Here is a 17471-nt window from a genome sequence, read left to right on the forward strand (position 1 = left end):
CCCTCACAGGGAAGATTTTTTCCCTAATATTTAATCAAAACCTACCCTCTTTCAGCCAGAACCCATTCCCCCTTCTGTCACTACATGCTCTTGTAAACAGCCTTGCCCCATCTTTCCTCAAAGTCACGTTCAGGCCACAATTATCACAATTTTGGGCCAATGCAAACTGAGCATTAAATCAGCCAAACTACGCTGAGAATATGGCATTGAGATGACAATTCCCCACTCACATTCAAGTCTGCTAAGAGTCAAAAAATCAAAAGCATAATAGTTCTGTAAAGTTGAATAGACCTTTGGAAAAACTTTTGCTTCCTGCTGCCCTGATGTCTTGGCATGTCACAGCCTTTCTCTGAGATTAGCACTTGATTTCTGTACTTTTCTGAGTTGTCTGCAACATCTTTTTTGAGGTAAAATACACATTGTCTTGCAAGATGCTTTGAAGAAACACAAACTTAACTTTTGTCCTGAAATTTTAATAAATTAACCAAACAAATGTACCTTTAGCAGGATTGTCTTACCTACCCTACTCAAATAACTTACTGGGGAGTTGAAAATTATTTTATCTACTGAACATTTGCATGGTAGTGTTTGTGCTAAAATATCATTCTAATAGAATTGATGCTTCTGCAAGGAGTTATAGTGGTAAAGGAAAAAAAAAAATCAAGCAAATTTATTGAGAGCTTTTGTTGAACCTCTAGCCAAGAACTGTTTATTCTCAGAAATCCATTAGGGTATTCTTTAATATTTTATGGTCCTCACAACAATACTGTGATCCTACAATCAGGAAAACTTTATGGTGCTTTTTTTTTTTCTTTTCATTACTCTCAGGTTTGTATCTCTACTTAGTGTGAGGAAAACACCTGCCTTTATTTTTCCTGATTTACACGACCAATTACCCAAGTTCAATTTTTTTAAACCTGAAACCTGCTTCTGCTGCATGCTTTAGTACCTCAGTAAGAGCTTTGCTTGCCCACAGATGTGATGGGAGGTTTTTAATTGAGAAGTGCTACTTTCCTTTAAATCACCTGGAATATTCAGGAAAAATATTTAGCAGCTCATCAAGCACAAAAGTTTTTCTTCAGGTACAGCTCTAATGTGAAATGGAAGTGAAGACTAATCAAGCTTAACCATCTTACATGCTCAGCTAATAAAGAGAAAAGGCAGGAGGTGTTTGAGAAACAGAAAGTGTAAAAGTTGGAGTGCAGTAGTCAGGTGAGCTCTTAGGATGGCTAGAGCTTGGCTTCACACATAAAATGATTTTTCTGGAAAAGGTACAGTGCTGAGAAAAATAATTAAATAGGGTTCTTTTTGTTAGGGAGTTTATGAATTTTACTGTGTTATGTGAGGTGACTGGGTTAGCTCTTCTGTGAGTCGTTTGGTTTTGGGATTTTTTAACAGAAAATAATTCTCCTGTTGTCTGCCATTTATTTAGTCTAGCATTAGTTACTACTAGTTATTTGTTTGTAATATATTCTGTATATTCTGCCCTCATAACTACCACAGTTTCATCTGTGGCAGTGACTGAACCATGTGGTGTTCCAGAGTGTATAGAGTTTGAGGACAGGTTCTTTCAAGGTAGTGCTTTCCTCTGCTGGATGTGTTAACTCTTGTGAAGCACCTGGGCTATAGAAATGGCTAAAAACGAATTAAATATTGTAGCTGGGGTTCTTTCTTGGTGTCATGCACATAGCATTAGCTTGAGAGTGATGTGAAGTGGTGGGGGGGTAGTTTGGGTTTGTTTTAGTTTTTAAATTGCTGCTGTGTTGTCAAGGAGTCAATATCCTTCCTTCTCTGTAGTAAAAACGAGCTGATAGCTGAGTACTTTCAATCAGTTAGAGCTATTCCTGAATTATGGAGAGGTGCTTTGTAAACACCTAGGCTATGCATTTTCACATGTCAGAGTCTGTATATGTGATTTTAATCTAATCTGTGGAGTTAATGATGTTAGAGTGATGTGGTTTATAAAGCACTCGTGGGAGACCATGTGTTTGATAGACTTGTGAAGTTTGACAGCCTACTTATTCCTGGATAAAAGAAATTGTCTGTATATTCCTTATAATCTTGCTGCTGTTGTTTCTTACTCCTTTTCCACTTGGGTCTGTTCAGGTGCCACCCTGTGTTCCATAGGGGATTTTGCTTGTAAATGCCTGTCCCTTTTCAGTGGGAAGTGCCAACTTTGTCCATTTTTCCCTCTTTAAAAACTGTTTTTCTCCATCCCAAGTCAGCTAATTACCCATTGCTACTTTATTTGATAAAGTGCTTTGTGATTGTCACATTTAAACACTATAAAATTTTAATGATTAGAAATGAATGAGCCTAAACAGATTTTTAAGGCAGCTCTGAAGAAATTTGAGGTTTATGGTGAAAAGTTATGTACTAGCCACTGTACCTGGCTCTCTGCTTCAACATGTGAAATATACCTAAGAGGGAGACTGCTGCAGAGAAAATATTTGTGTGGTGTTAAAATATTGTCCACATCACAGAAATTTATCAGAAAAAAAATAGTTTATTCAAACTTTGTATTTGTGCAGAGGATCTTATCTGTGTAATGTGCTATATTTCACTAGAGAGATTTTTATCAGCAATAATTTGTATATATACATTTAGGCTCTGATGAATATCAGCTAAAATATGAAATTCAATTCCAGAAAGCTGTGTTTTGTAATAAATGTTCCCAGGATTCACTAATCTATCACGTGGAAGATCTATGTTGAGAGATAACACTGGAACAGCAGAAGGTGGGATTACTAAAGACAGATCTTGGATAGATTTAAATAAGTGATGGCTGAAGTATTTGAGTACTTTGTTGTGGGTTTGGGTTTTTTTTCTTTATTTTTCGATATCATCAATTTACCAAGGGGCTGTAGTTCTGTAGAGTTATAACCTTACAAGCTACTGAGAATTGTAAATGCATAAAACATTTTATATTTTCAGCCAGCTGAAACATCAAGCCTGCCGTGGAGGGCATCCCTTTGGGACTGTACTGTTCCAGTGCTACTTGTCCTTCCAGGCTGCCTTTCCCTGATGGTTGTGAGCTCCTCACATGGGCCATTCCCAGGGATTCTTCCCTTCACTGCAGTCACTTGGTGGGATTTCCACGTGCCCCTGGTGATGAGCCAGAAAAATGGAACCTCTGCTTTGCTTTCCCAGGGAAGTTTTGAACGCTGGTGCCCTAGATGTGGAATTCCTGGCGCCCTTCCTTGTCCATCCATCAGGAGCAGAAGGCTGGCTGGACCTGCAGAGGCTCGCAGGGCAGGTGCCACTGTCCCCAGGAGCTGGACGGGTCACTCCCCACTCTGGCTCCCAGTTGAAGCTGAGATTAATGCCGGCGTTAGCCGCTCCTAAACAGGTTAGTTAATGGGAGCTAACTGTGAGCTCACTGAAGCAGCACTAATCTCACTGAAGTGTCTGTCTTTGATCAGCTCATTCTCTCTCAGCAGGCCGAAAAATAGCCACAGGACAGGAGTGCTCGGTTTGCAATCACGGTAATTTCGCTTTAGGTTTGTCTTTAGCTGCTGGAGATTAATGAATCAAAAGGGTCTTTAAATTTACAACCAGTTCTCTTCTAATCACTTGGCAGTATCATTTCTGGCTGTTTTCTGCTTTGATTACCTGAGCCAGTCATCCAAAGGATGCTGCTGTTCTGCCATCTGATAGTGGGGTACGGCTTTAAAAGTCTGGGAACTGGTAGGATGATAGCAGAGGGTGTTCAGGATTTTTTGCTTTTCCAGCTGTTTTCTAAGCTGTGTATTTGTTACAAGCAAGTCCAAATCCACTGTCTCCCTTTCTTCTTCACTCATATTTGCCCATTAAGCAGGTTTTTTATTCCACCAGCATGCATCAGTTGTGGGGACTGTGTGTTTGGGATGCCCATTTATGGGGAAGTGTGGATGGAACCTGTGATGCCTAAAGGGTCTGAGCAAAGGGTCTGCTTTACAAGGTCTGAGGATGATAGCATTTGGATAAGCAGCTGGCAGAGGGAATTGTAGGTTTCTTCAATTTCTTGGGGTTTTACTCTTAGGGGAAACCTTGTGTGGTGAAGTGTTTGCATGTCCCATAGAGAACCCGGGTATTGTGATTCTGTAATGATTTGATTTGAGCTCTGGTACCCTCCAAAGCTATTATGTCCATAAAATTTCTTGCCCTTTCAGTTTTCCTTTAATGTGCTTTCATTTGGGGAAGAAAACTGAGTGAAAAGTGTAATTTAAGATTACCCTTTATAACAGAACCAGTGATCTCTGCAGTTGCACCTGAAGAAGAAAAAAATCTTATGTGGTAGGTATAGGTTCAGAAAATCTCCTGAGTCAGAAATAGTTGCCAGGAAGGTGTTGCCCAAATTTAACAGGATATGGCTCTTGTAGTTTCTTCTTCAGGAAACCGCCTTCATTTTGCAGGTAATATTTGTTTTACTGAAGAGATGTAACTTGTTATTGTTGAAAAAGTATTTTCTCTGACCTGAACAGAAGTTTCTACAGATTAATATCTTTATGAAAAGCTTTACATGGAGAGCAGACAAGTGTACTTTTTAATTTTCTTGATCTAGGAAGAGAACAAACCTGTTTAATCTTTGCATTTTTCTTTACTCCTCTGATGGGGACACAAGTCCTTGGACAGCTGCTGGTGTGTGACACTGGTACTGTTCCAGTTCCATTAGAGTGTGAACGTGGCTGTGAGCCTGTTTTTGAGCATTAAAGCCTGGTGCTAATACCCCTGGTACACCATCCCTTATCATGTTGAGGAGTCTTCTTTGTCATGAATTCATTAGTTTCATGCAGAGATCGTATATAATTCTGATTGCTGCTCGCAGGGAAACTTTAGAGAGGGGAATGGATACTGATAATTACAGTAACACCTCAATTGTATGTGCGAGTGGGGAGAAATTTTCATATCCATTAACCTTGCAGTAAAACTCTGTTGAAGGGTTTTTCCCCCTCACCTTTTTATATCTGATGGTGTTCTGTTCACCTTCATGCAGAAACAGGAAAAGAAGGCATAAGTAGGGCTCATCTTCTTTTAGGGGATTTTGTAATTTTGGCGTTTGTATCCAGTCTGGTGCATTGTTCACAGGCTTTCTTTGTTGTAGTTGATGAAGCAAACCATAGATAATTGATAAGTTTCTTTTTGAACAGTTGTTTAGTCAGAGAATTTATGTGCAAACTAAGCATGGAAGCCATGCTTTCTTATAAGTCTTTAAATAAACAAAAGGTAACTGAAAAAGAAGAGGAGATGAAGCAGAGGAGAGTGACAAGTAATGGGCTGAAAAAATTAGGAAAAAGCAAGAGGAATATTGTAGAGAAAAGTTACTGCAATTATGTAGTTTATGTGCATATCCTTAAAGACTTCTTACCTATCTGTGTGTGTGCAAGTGGATATGCATATTCAATTACTTCTGCCTTGATGACTGGCAAACAGACATAGAACAAAATCAATACTGCATACAACTATGCAAGTGTTTCCTGATAAATTCCATTTTTTAACACAAAAAAATTAATGAATTTTAAAAATTTAAAATTTTAATTTTTTAATATATTATGTATTGTCTTAGCTACAGGTAAAAATTGAGTGAGAGAATAGAAAGCAAGAGGCAAGGAAGTGAACAGTGGATTAGATGTGTGTGATGTTCATGACAGCTGCTTTTAAATGAGGCAGTACAAGGTCTGCCTCAGGAATACAGTGCTGGGATGGATGTTCCAGTGGGTGAAATGCTGAAATGTTGTTCAGCTCCTGAATCCAGGGTTCATTCTTGGGTGCCTTGACTCTACTGAAATACAAAGGGTTCCTACTTGGGATAAAGAAAAATTAATCCTGGTTTTTGTTTTCTTTCTGCTGTACAAAAAGAAGAAAATGGCAATTGTCCAAATAAGCCCCCACATTGTCTTTATTGTACTTTCATCTGCCTGGTTTCTCCTAAATAATGTATATTTCGTCCTTTTTCTATTAACAAATTTCATTTTAGTCTGAAAGTTTACCTTTTTTTTTTTTTTGCTTGCTGTTTGAAGCAGTGGAATAAAGGGGAATTGCTCACGGGGAAGAATGCTGTAAAGGCTTCAGATACACGGGATTTTTGTTTTCTGAGATTATTGAAAATTGGTTCACTAGAATTTTGTTGCCAGAGAAGTTTTCCATCTTTGAAGCACTCTGTTTTCCCTGGGGAGCCCTTATTTAATTGATGTTGGCCAGGTACAGTAACTCCTTTCTGGGATGGCTGAGTTCACTCCTTAAGTAAAAGTCTCTAGGTGTTCTTTGCTGTTTTGCACAGGAGTATTTAATTATTCCAGGTATTTAAGAAATAATGCTGACTTGTGCAAGGTTGCTTCTAATTGTGCTCTCAAACTTTGGGACTATTTTACCAAAAGGTGAAAACAGGGACAAGTGTGATCTTGTAGTCACACTTTAATCTTTGTAACGTGCTGGTTTTTTACAGAGGTGCTACAGGAAAGTAAAGCTAAGAATTCATTATACAGCTAAAATTGAGACACATCTTGATAAATGAAATCATTTTGGTCACATCAACAGAGCCACAAAAATAGTGTGCCATGTTCATTGCTGAAAACTTGGCAGGGGGAAGAAATGTTCCATCAGAACTTTTGGAAAAGTGGAGGGAACAAGTGGTTTCATGTGTTTGTGAATTTTCCAGGTAGTCCACATCTGTGCAAGTATCTTTTTTTGTTAAGCTGCTGGTTCCTTCCCCAACAGATGACCAGCAGTTCTTAATATTTCTGTGTGCTGTTGTGTAATGCATGTGGATAAAAGCACTGGATGTGCTCTGTGCCTGGATAAATACAATTAGTTGAAATGTTTCTAGAAAGCAGTGAGCTGCTGTTAAAGCTGCACTTTCTGGAGTCATCTTCTTAATACTCAAGGAGAAAATTAAGGATCCTGCAAGGGTTTTTATTTAGTGTATGACCCTTCTGCATGTTTCATAGTGTGTGAAGTGGACTCTGCTGTGAGTGAGGAGCATGATAAGGGAAGGGCTGAGCTCTGAGCTGAAGCCTAGCAGTGGAATCACAGCAATCTTGCTGTGTGAGAATCATCCTCAGCGTGGCATCCTCATGAGTGCAGCTGTGTCTGAATTGTCTGGTTTTGCTTTAGGATTTCCTTCAATGCCCACAAATTCCTGAGGCAAAATTCAGGAAGTAAACTTAGTTTTTTGAGGCATAAATAAAGTGTTGAGGCGTTCAGGTGTTTATGGCACATGTTCTCCACCCCTGGTTAGTCATGGCTGTGGAAGGAGCTACTTGCCAAATACTCGATTTGTAACTACTCTGTGTAACTCTTGTTATCTTGTCATAGTGTAAATTCTGGGTGAAGGTCTCTGCTTAAGGCTGGCTCTAAAGCAGTAACAGACTCAGATCTGGAACTGTTACCCTGCAGCTCAGCATCTTGATGGTTTTTTTTTTTAACTCATGTAGAAATCTGTGTTTTTCCCTAAGCAAGAGACATGCATAGACTGCCCTGTCTCTTTCCTGGGACTGTAACAATATAAATTGATTTTTTTTTTCTTTAAACTGTATGTGGATTCATTTCATTTATCCTTTCATGTGCCCCATCAATGAAGCACGTAGGAAGATAAAAGTATTAATTACCTTCAACTACTAAGACTGAGAATAAATAGGTTTTAATATTGCTAGTTTCATACTGTACTATAATTAACAGCATCCAAGAGTGCAAAACTTGAAACAGATTAGAAAAGAAACCTCAGTGCTGTTCAGCTTTTACCTTCAGCCCTGCAGCTTTCCAAAAAGTATACAGTGGATTTTCAGTCTAGTGGATATTTCTTAGCTGGCAACAGATAAAAGCCTTCAGTTTCCTGGGAGAGAACCAGAGCGTAGCAAAAGCTGGTTGCATAGCCACTGGTGGAATCCCTTTAATACTGGCTAGGTGATCTTGAGAATTTTTAAAATAACAGTAAGGAGAATCTCATTTCAGTGAGGCAGAGTTCATTCTTGATAAAGGGCTTTCCAGAAACTAGTTCTTTGTAACTATAGAAACACCTAAATTTTCTAATCTTTGATGGAGAATGAGAACAGACTTTGCTGAGTTCTCAGTAAATCCCAGAGCTGATAGTGAATGCTTAACACATGGAATGTAGTAGGAAAGAGGCTCTTTGGAACTTGCTTCCAGTAAAACATTCTCTAAATCAGAGTAATATCCTTATGAGGCTGCTTAATAATGAAAAAGGTGGTCAGAGGAGTGTAGTGGTGAATGTCCTTGGAGTTGAGAGGAAAAGGCTGAAGCAATGTAAAATAATTTTCTGAATCTTCCAGAGAATTATTCTCGCTGCCCTTTTTTATAAAATTGGAATAAAACCCAACTGTATTTCTTTTCCACTTAAAGAAAACAAAACTTTTGGTAACACTTAACAGCAGTCTAAACAATACTTACTGCTGTGGAGACAACTAACAAAATCTGTACAATACAGGAAGATGAAAAGCTACTTTAAATCTGTAACTTTAAAGATAAATGTGCAAATCACTAAGAAAGTGAGCATCCTTCTTAGATTTGAACAGAATTTGATATGGAGCCAAATTCAGGTGGAAGGAGTACATCCTGAACCTGGACTACCAGAATTCTTCCAATTCTGATAGAAAACTTGTTGCTGTGCTTTTAGCTGTTGTTAAATGGGAAGCAAAAGCAACAGAGATGTATTTCTATTTTTCAGGAGTACAGCAGGATTTTTGATATTCATGCTTTGACAGCTGTGAGTTAACTTTGTTTTAATTTTTTTTTTAACTTCTTATTGGGTCAGGTAAAAATTTTTCTCCCCACTTTGACCTGAGATTTCTCACCATGTCATTCCATGCTGCTGGCTTAACTCTTGTGATTTTCCAGCTGAATAAGACATCTTGCAGTTGTCAGGACTGTTGTGTATTGTTAATTAAATACCTTAAGAGCATCTGTCTGTGAGAGAAACAGGCTGCATTTCAGTTCATGGTTATTGTATGGAGTGAAGATCAAGAAAAGTGTGCTCAGCTCAGTTTTCCAGGATCACACAGGTGCAGGGATGTGCCTCTTGAACAACAAACAACAAAACAATCTGAAATCACCTAAGACTGCAAATGCAGCACCCTTGAGTCAGTGCTGACTCTCGGTGAGAGGCTGAGGCTGGCACTGCTCTCTGCAGGTGTCTGTCTGATCTCTCTCTAAGCCTGTCAGTCCCTCTGACAGTCCCTGGGGTCAGGGGAGACAGTCTCTGGTGCCAGGCAGTGCAGCTGTGCTGCTTCCAGTGCTGCTGCCCGGGATGTGGCCAAGGGAAACCCTAAACTGGGATCTGCCTGTGCCTCCTGCCCTGTTATTTGTTTCTCTTGGAAATGCCTTGCTTGATACATTGTATGATTTCATTCGTGGACTTTTTCCCTTTTGTTTTTCAGGCTGAAATAGCGGTCCTCTGGAAGAGCTGGAAAATACACAAGTAAGTTTTTTGTTTTGTGGGTTTTTTTTCTTCCTCCTCTGAGTCATCTTTTGGAAGACCACGTCATTTGCCACTGTCTGTCTAGAGAGCTCAGACTGACTTCCCAACACTGGAATTAAATTGTTTAAGATCAAGTGGTGACTTTTTCAGGATCTTGGAAGAATGTCAATTCATGTTTCAGGTTTCGTTGCAGACGAACTTGAAGCTAAAGTGCTTTCAAACTACTCTTTGCTTTCTGTCAGCATCAGTACAAGAGCCTTGAGATTATTGGTGGGAATCTAGAGAAATATGTCTTTCGTGTTTTTTATTAGAATTTGTGTAACTGGAGGCAGAAGAATAGCAGGATCTATTTTTAATTGACCTTAATATCACGTTTTGGCCAGCCTCTGCTCAGTTATGTGATTGCAGGTGATCTGGATTTGTGTTGTACCTTCAGCAGGACAAGCGAGCACAGAGCTTGCACAGATTAACCTGTGCAGACACCTGCAGAGCTTTCCATCCATCAAAGTGTAAGAGATTTAGCTTTTACAGAGTGTGTAGGTCTCATCTGAAACTTCCTTCTGGCAGGTGTTCTTCTCTCAAAGTGCATTTTGTCTGCCCACTCACCCCCCCAAAAAAAATTTCTTTGTGATTTTTATAAAAATAATGAACAAAGACAAGAGATCGTTGTCTGCGGGGAACTGAATACAATACTTGGTGTCCAGGGCGTTGATTTTCCTGGGGAAAAATACAAGCTACTACTCCCTCTCCTGGCCTCATAGGGGAAATATATGGAATTGTCAAAAGGGGGCATTCTTGCTTTTTCAGACAAATGAAAAATAAGTCATAAAATAAGTGTATAGTTAGACCTGTCGTTTAGGAAGAGTAGAAATTCAGCTCAAGCTGAAAGTCTTTAGCCAAAGCAAATATAACAGATGGAATATTAAATATCAGAAGTGATTTGCAGACTAATTTAATCCCTTACTTTGTGGACAGAGGTTTTATCTATTTCACCTAAGGTTTACCCAAAGCTTTTGTTAATTGAGGAAAATACCCACTGCAGTTACACATGCACTGTCTGTATCCAGAAATACAAATCCCCTCCCACTGTCATTTAACTCTCGGAGAATAATTCTCTATATCTGTGTTCTGGCATGCCTAGAGTTGCCAAGTAAGAGTTGAACAAATTGTTTATTCTTCTAAAAATCTCTTGAAAGGGCAAATCCTAATGTATAAGCTATCTGGAAGTAGCTCTGGAATCTGAGAAGTTACTGATGGCCTGGGAAACCCTTGCTCATGGAAACAAAAGCAAATCCAGGACTGTGCAAATAGAGAAAGGTTTTGGTTTTAAGCTTCTGTGTTCAGAGATGTTATCAAAGATATTTACTTCTAAGTTTGCCTGAGCATTTATGGATTAAACCTGTTAATAAACAGGTTCAAACTGGTACTGATAATTCCTGTTTGTAACCAAATTTTACTCTGCTCTTAGGTATTTCTTGTGGCTTTATTTACTCTAGTGTTATGATCCTTATGATCAAGTAGAGTCTTCATATAAATGGCAATAATATGCTGTGCCTTTAATATTCTAGATCAAGAGAAGAAAGCAAATATATGACCTGCATTAAAAGAGTCACATCTGAAGATATCTTTTTTTCCCTCTTTCCTAAGGAATAATTTTCTTTGTAATTCAGTTTATCTAGCTAATGCAAATAAAAATTATTTCTGCCCTAAGTTTATAGAACATTTTAGTCACTGTATTTAAAAAAGAAGCTACTTTTCCACCAAGATTCTGTTTTTCACACCTCAGCATCTAATTTAAATGTAGTGGAGTGTTAGGATTGGGATGAAGGTGTTTTTCATGCTGCGAGGTAAAATCAGAAAACACCAGCACCCCAAGGAGGTTAAAAGTATGTATCTGAAGAGAGAGCCATAAAATAGTTCAGTTTTAAAACAAACAGAAAACCTCAGTGATCTTTCTGTGCTGCCCTTCACCTCCTGCAGTCATTTGTACTTGAGGGAAGAGGGTGCAAGGCACTACCAGATACTCCTGGCTCAGGTTTATAAGCAATCACTGAGCTGCCCAGGAGCAGGCAGGGTTTACACTGACAGTTTTCTCCTGGCAATGGAAGAAAAACACTGGCCCCAAGCATTAGATTCTGAGCTCCTCATATCTCTGCTTAGCCGGGGGGGAGGTTAATTTGGAGTTAAGTGCCCCAAATATTCGAGTTTGTTATGCTTTAAACTGCTAATGTAGACATCCTCTCACAGGGACCCGGGTATTTGGAAAAGATTAGGTTGAAATGAGCTGGAGGTACAGAACAAAACTCTGTCAGAAAAGCAGTTGTAGGTGTAAGGAAGAAACCCAAGTGTTATCTGGACTCATCATCAACTCAAAAATAAAACGTGAGCAAAGAATTTCCATTAATCCACTCTGCAAATGAAAAGGTCAAAAGGTGAACAGAAAACTGGCAAGATGGTCAATCTGCACCTTGATTAAGTGACTGAATATGGTTTTTGGGATTGTGCCTGCAAAGAGATTTTTCCCCTACGTGTACTGTGACCAGTTTTAGGATTGCTCTATGTGTGTGTGGGTAACTCTTCTGTTTCACTGTTTTGCACTACTTTGCACCAAGTGCAGCTCCTGAGGGTTGACTACAGCAGGATTTAAAAATGCAGATTGCCATTCTGCTTTGGCTCACATAATGCCCAGGTGTGTGCTTTGGGCATGGTTTTACTCCACTGCCAGTTAGGTCTCCTAAGATAAATGATATGTTATTACTATGATTTTTTATTAGCAATCTATTATTAGTGTCCTTTTGGAAGACAAAGTGCCGTGGTTTTGTTTATTAGTATGTTTGTGCAGGTGTGAGGGAGTGCAAGATATGTAGCTATTAAAAACCCTGAAACAACTATAAATGATCTTCACATGCCATGAAGTAGAAATCAGGTGATGGATTACTTGTAGGCTACCCCAAAAATGTGTTTGTGAGAATAAATAATATTGTCAAACAAAAGACTTGCAATTGCAAATCAGACCTGATTCCAAACTGCAGAGGAAGGAAGGAGCTTGCAGTGACTGTAGGGAGGTATCAAGTAAAGGAAGCCACAGGCTATGAGGGCAAAGGGCCATACAAACAGCCTGGGATAATCATTTGTGGAATAGCATGGAGTAAGTTCTAAATCCTGGAGTTCTACTAGCAATGATCAAGTCAAGCAATCTAAGTTATTTTGATTGTACTACTACTACACAGCGGAATAATTATATTCTTCCTAACATTCCTCAAATTGCTGGGGAAGAGAAATCCAACCAAACAAAACCCCAGCAGAAAACTGGTGATCAGAAACCTGAAAATGAACTAAAAGTTCTGCTAGTTTGATGCACTAAGAAGGGTGTAACAACAACGAGGTGTTGCATAAATGCAGGGATTGAAATTCCTGAGAGGAACCAGCTTGGGTGGGTGTGAAATAAATAATCAAAGGATTTTCTAGTGCTCTGGCTCGACCCACTAAAATGGTTCAATTAGAAGCCAAGCCTGCCCAGCTCATGTTTAAAAAATGGATGTGTGAGAACTTGGTGTTGCACATGACCACTCACTGTTCAAGTGACTGCAGAGTGAGGCTGTGCCAGGATGACAATTGTTCCCATGTTAACACTGCTCTGGCTGATCCCCATGAGGGACACAATTATGATTCCTTTAATAATATTAATGAGTTCTGTGTCTGTCCAGTTCTAGAAGAGACTGAATGCACACCACTCCAACACTTTCCTGTTTTAACTTCAGGCAGTGATGAACTGGTTAAGGCTCTTTTCAGCTTTTAAAGGCTTCCAAAAGAAGCATCAGATGCCTGGTTCCTATTACCTCTTAATACCTCTTTGGGATGCAAGGGTTAACTTTTCTCAACCATACAATGGACTTCAGTTTAAGTAAGAATCAGCATGAGAAGTTTCAATACTAAATTAGAACTTGATTCTGTACAGAGTTCAAATTTGGCATCAAGTGTGTCAAGATTTGCATGTTAATTTGGCTGTGAATTTCCACGTGGGCTGCTGGACATCCTTCATTTGAAACCATTGTGCTGTAGACTTTGATTTCATTTAAAGGGAATGGAAAAAACCAAAATCCTTGGGAGGATAATCCAGGGAGCCCTGAAATCAGTCTTTGAGTTTGTCCCTGCAATGAAAGTAGTGCAAATCTTTATGAAGACAACCCTTTATTAGGAGAATTGAGAAATTAAATTGATTTGTTTTTCGAACTCCCCCACAGAAACTGCTCAATTGATTTCAGAAGATAAACATATGTGAAAATTTTGTGATCAAGCATCTACTTACAGGTAAGAGCAAAACTCCAATGGATTCTTGGGAAAATGTGAACCAAGTTCTGGGACTCTTGGCTTAGCTTTGTCTTCAAATGTTGTATTAAGAAACCAGGCAGGGAAGTGCTTTTGGAGCTAGTGCTGGGTGGGAAGCAAAGGTAAGTCAGAGCAGAATGATAAATAATGTGTTGGTCTCTGGGAGGAGAGGTGTCTTGTTCCTGACACACTGTCAAGAAGATGTTTTACTGATTTGACTCTGTGTTGAAGAGCACACAACAGTTACTTAGTAAGTGGTTTTATAGGGAATCTCACCCACGTTACAATAAACACAGCTCCAAGATAACGTGGCTTTTATGCTCCTACGCTTTTTGGATGATAACTGTGAAAAATTACCTAGGGAAGGTTAGCAAGCTGTACCTGTGGCCATTTTCTCATGACCCCTGAGTGATAAAGTTTACTATCTTGGATCGTGATGTGTTGTCAAATGACAGGTTTGCCTGTCTGGCCAAGGAAAAGTAATTGAGGAGTGTTACGGTTTTACAATCCAGGTTTCACCAAATTTGTAGCTTTTTGAGCTGTTAGACCTGAACAAAATAGGTCAGTGTTGACAGAATAAGGTTGGCTCTCACTTTTCTTCAGATTTTGACTGTGCTTTGTGTGCATCTCCTACCTGAAAGCTTCATGTGGGAAGCATGTAGTTTTCTGGAGGTATTGCTGCTGGAATTTCACTTACAGCTCAAATTTGGATTTTTTGGTGTTATGGTACAATATTTTTTTTTTGGTTGCTGTTCTAAAATCTGTATCTGGAATCCCAGATCTGCATGAATTTGAACAAGTAATTTGAGAGGCTCCTGTAAGTGGGGAATTGGGAAATCCCTACCAGCTGGAACTACTTAATAGTGGAAGCTTTGCTGACCTGAGGTGAGCTGTCCACAAGCCATTTATTTTTGTAGGTATAGGGCCAAGATATGGAGCAGCAAATTTGCTTCTCTTGCTCTATTTCTCACACCCTCCCCTTCAGTAGTGGTTTTATCTGTCACACCCATGTTGTGTCTTGATATATTAGTAGCTGGAAAAACAAAAAAAAAAAACCAAAACCCCCCAACCAGATGTGTTTTGTGTGGTGATTGGTTTTTTTTTAAATATTCTTGGGACAGAAGTATCTGTGTGAACAGATCCTTATGGCTGAGATTTTCTGTAGCTGTTCAATACCTGCTGACTCTGTGACTATTTTTAGCCACCATATGTATTAAACATTACTATTTTTAGGCAGCTTCCTCAAGTACCTTCATCTGCATGAAATGTGTTATCTTGCCACTTGGAGTTTGTCCAAGTCAAATAATTAAAAAAACAAAGTATAAAACCAGGATGCTTTACATCCATTACGCTTTTCCAGGTAAGTTATGTCCAGAAACAAACATTAAAGAAAAAGGTTGTTTTGGCTACAAGTGACTTTTAACTCTTTTAGGGAAAGAGGCTTCACATAGGTATCATTTTGGTTTTGGTGCCACTGTTGTGATGTCCTGTTTCAGGGATACAACCTGGTAAATAAATTTCACTGTAACCTCAGAAGATCAAAATCACTGGAAATCCTGAACTTCCATGTACTGGGGAAAACAGATCTGTGTTTGTGCTACAGTAAGAAGATAGTTCATGAACCAGGTAGGAAAAAAGCTTTTCTTTGAGGTGTTGGATGAACTGAAGAGACCCCAAGATGAAAATGTGTTTTTCAGGTTACATGTGCAAAGGTGGTGGCACAGCTGAGATGAGACTGGTGCTCAATATGCATAAAACAGCAGAACATGTGTTAAATGAGCTGGAAAAATTAGCAAGGATGGAACCAGTGTGGTGACCAAATGCTCTTCCTTTGCATGGAGTGCCTGAGCTCCTTGCTATGGACTCTGTGTACATATGTTAAAGGTAAATGGAGCAATTAGGATAGCATAGGAATTATGAACCAAAATTCCAAAGTCAACAAAGTGCTTAATTACACTCAGGAAAGGAAAATACTGTTCTATTAGCACTGGTCTTCAGCTGACCACATACTAGATTGAAGCAGCTTTGTAAAGGAAAACACTTGTGGGAGAAAAGTATATAATCAACAAAGTTTAAGCTTATACCTTGTGATTTAATGTTTTAGTGTGAAATAAATGAAAACATTTTGAAAAAATGTTTTTCTACGTTAGGGAATTTTTTTTTTTTTTCCTACTTGGGTTTGATATTAAGAAATGGTTTTTACAGGAGACTAAGGTACACTTTTCCCAGCCTGCAGTTATCATGGATTTTCTTAAATTAAAGAAACTCACAACCAGACAACAAAAAAATCCCAACTTGAAGCAGCTCTGAGGGATTTGCTAGCTTATTATTTTGCCCTGAGGTGAGATCAATTTTACCTGTTATTCAAGACAGAAATTTGTCTGGCTTCACTTTAAGACCATTATGATAAAGAGTGAGTCTTCCTGCTTTCTTCTGTTCATGTTTGATTATCTTTACCTGGTATTTTGCCTTATCTTTGTAGAATAAGTAGTGAGGCTTTGCTGCAGCCTTTTGCACAGTGGAAAGCTGTTACAGTGTCCCCTCAAATGGACTTTGTTATACAAAACAAATTCCCTGAGGGCAGTCAAATATAGCACAAATGGGAAAATATAATGTAGGAAAGACAAGGATGACACCCAAAGCCAAACCCAAATGCCAAGGGCAGAAACACTCACCCTGTTTGCTCCTCAAATCTTTGCTTCTTGATGCAAGAGTTTTTCCTTCTACACACTGCCTAGAAGGACAGAAATTGTTTTGTGGCTATGCAATTATGCCTCTGGTTAAAGGGTTCAGTTTCTCCACAGTGTGGGGAGTTTTTCCCAGTTTGTAGCAAGTGGCTCTTTGCTGGGGTCTGCATTGGACAGGGCACAGTCCTACATGCATCCCACTTCCACCTTGTGGAGGGGAGGGATTAGATAAGTTGTTTCATGAGCTGCTCTGTCAAATAGCCTGAGAGACACCTTGCCTCCCATAAGACTTCCACATCTGAATCTCATCTATCAAAGGAAAGACTGATATTTTCTAGGATGCCACAATTTGTGGAAATGAATGAGCTTAATTAAGCTCGTGGGAAGCTCTCACAAATGGCTAGAGATAAATATCAAATGGGGTCAATACACTGTCATGAGACTTTTGGCTTGTTACTGGATGTTCCCATCCCTTTGGGATGGCCTGGAGGGCAAGGACTTCTCAGAAGATTGGGGTCGGCCATGATTAAAGCTATATTTAGAAACTTTTTTAATTGCATAGACTTCAGGCACATTAGAGCTGGCTGATTTTTTTTTTTTTTTAATGGAACAGTTTTCTGTTAGAAAATGCAGTTTAGTGGAAATTGGAGTGTTCCATGGGACTGTGTCAATCTGATTGTAGCTTTTGACAGAAAGGGAAAATTAACTCAATTTGTCAGTGCTTTAGTAATATGAGTGTGTCATTTGGACAATGTGTGCCTTATTGAACTATTTGACATGTTTCATGTTGGAACTCAAAGCAGAATTCGAGTAATTGTGCTCTTACCAAGATACCACTTTCCATATATGATAACTATTATATTCTACACAATAATTTATTGATGGTAAATCATATTAAAGTGGAACATGTGGGTAGACACAAAACCTCTGTGTCACTGCCACAGAATATTATTTATTATTTTATTCCAATAAAATTAAATTTAGGTTCTAGATAAGAATGTAATAAAAATTAAGAAATGCTGGAATTTCTTGGAAAGTAGAAG

At 38.9% G+C, this 17471-nt stretch overlaps 1 protein-coding gene across 1 annotated transcript in view; it reads left to right on the forward strand.

Annotated features, from left to right (window-relative positions):
• Positions 1-13494: 13494 nt before the first annotated feature.
• Positions 13495-17471, forward strand: part of BCL11A (BCL11 transcription factor A) — a 126596-nt gene continuing 122619 nt past the window's right edge. The window contains exon 1 of the mRNA XM_059840524.1: positions 13495-13723. The gene's annotated coding sequence lies outside the window, so the exon portion shown is untranslated. The remainder of the gene's footprint in view (positions 13724-17471) is intronic.

This window comes from Haemorhous mexicanus, chromosome 3 (genome assembly GCF_027477595.1).
Source record: "Haemorhous mexicanus isolate bHaeMex1 chromosome 3, bHaeMex1.pri, whole genome shotgun sequence".
NCBI lineage: Eukaryota > Metazoa > Chordata > Aves > Passeriformes > Fringillidae > Haemorhous > Haemorhous mexicanus.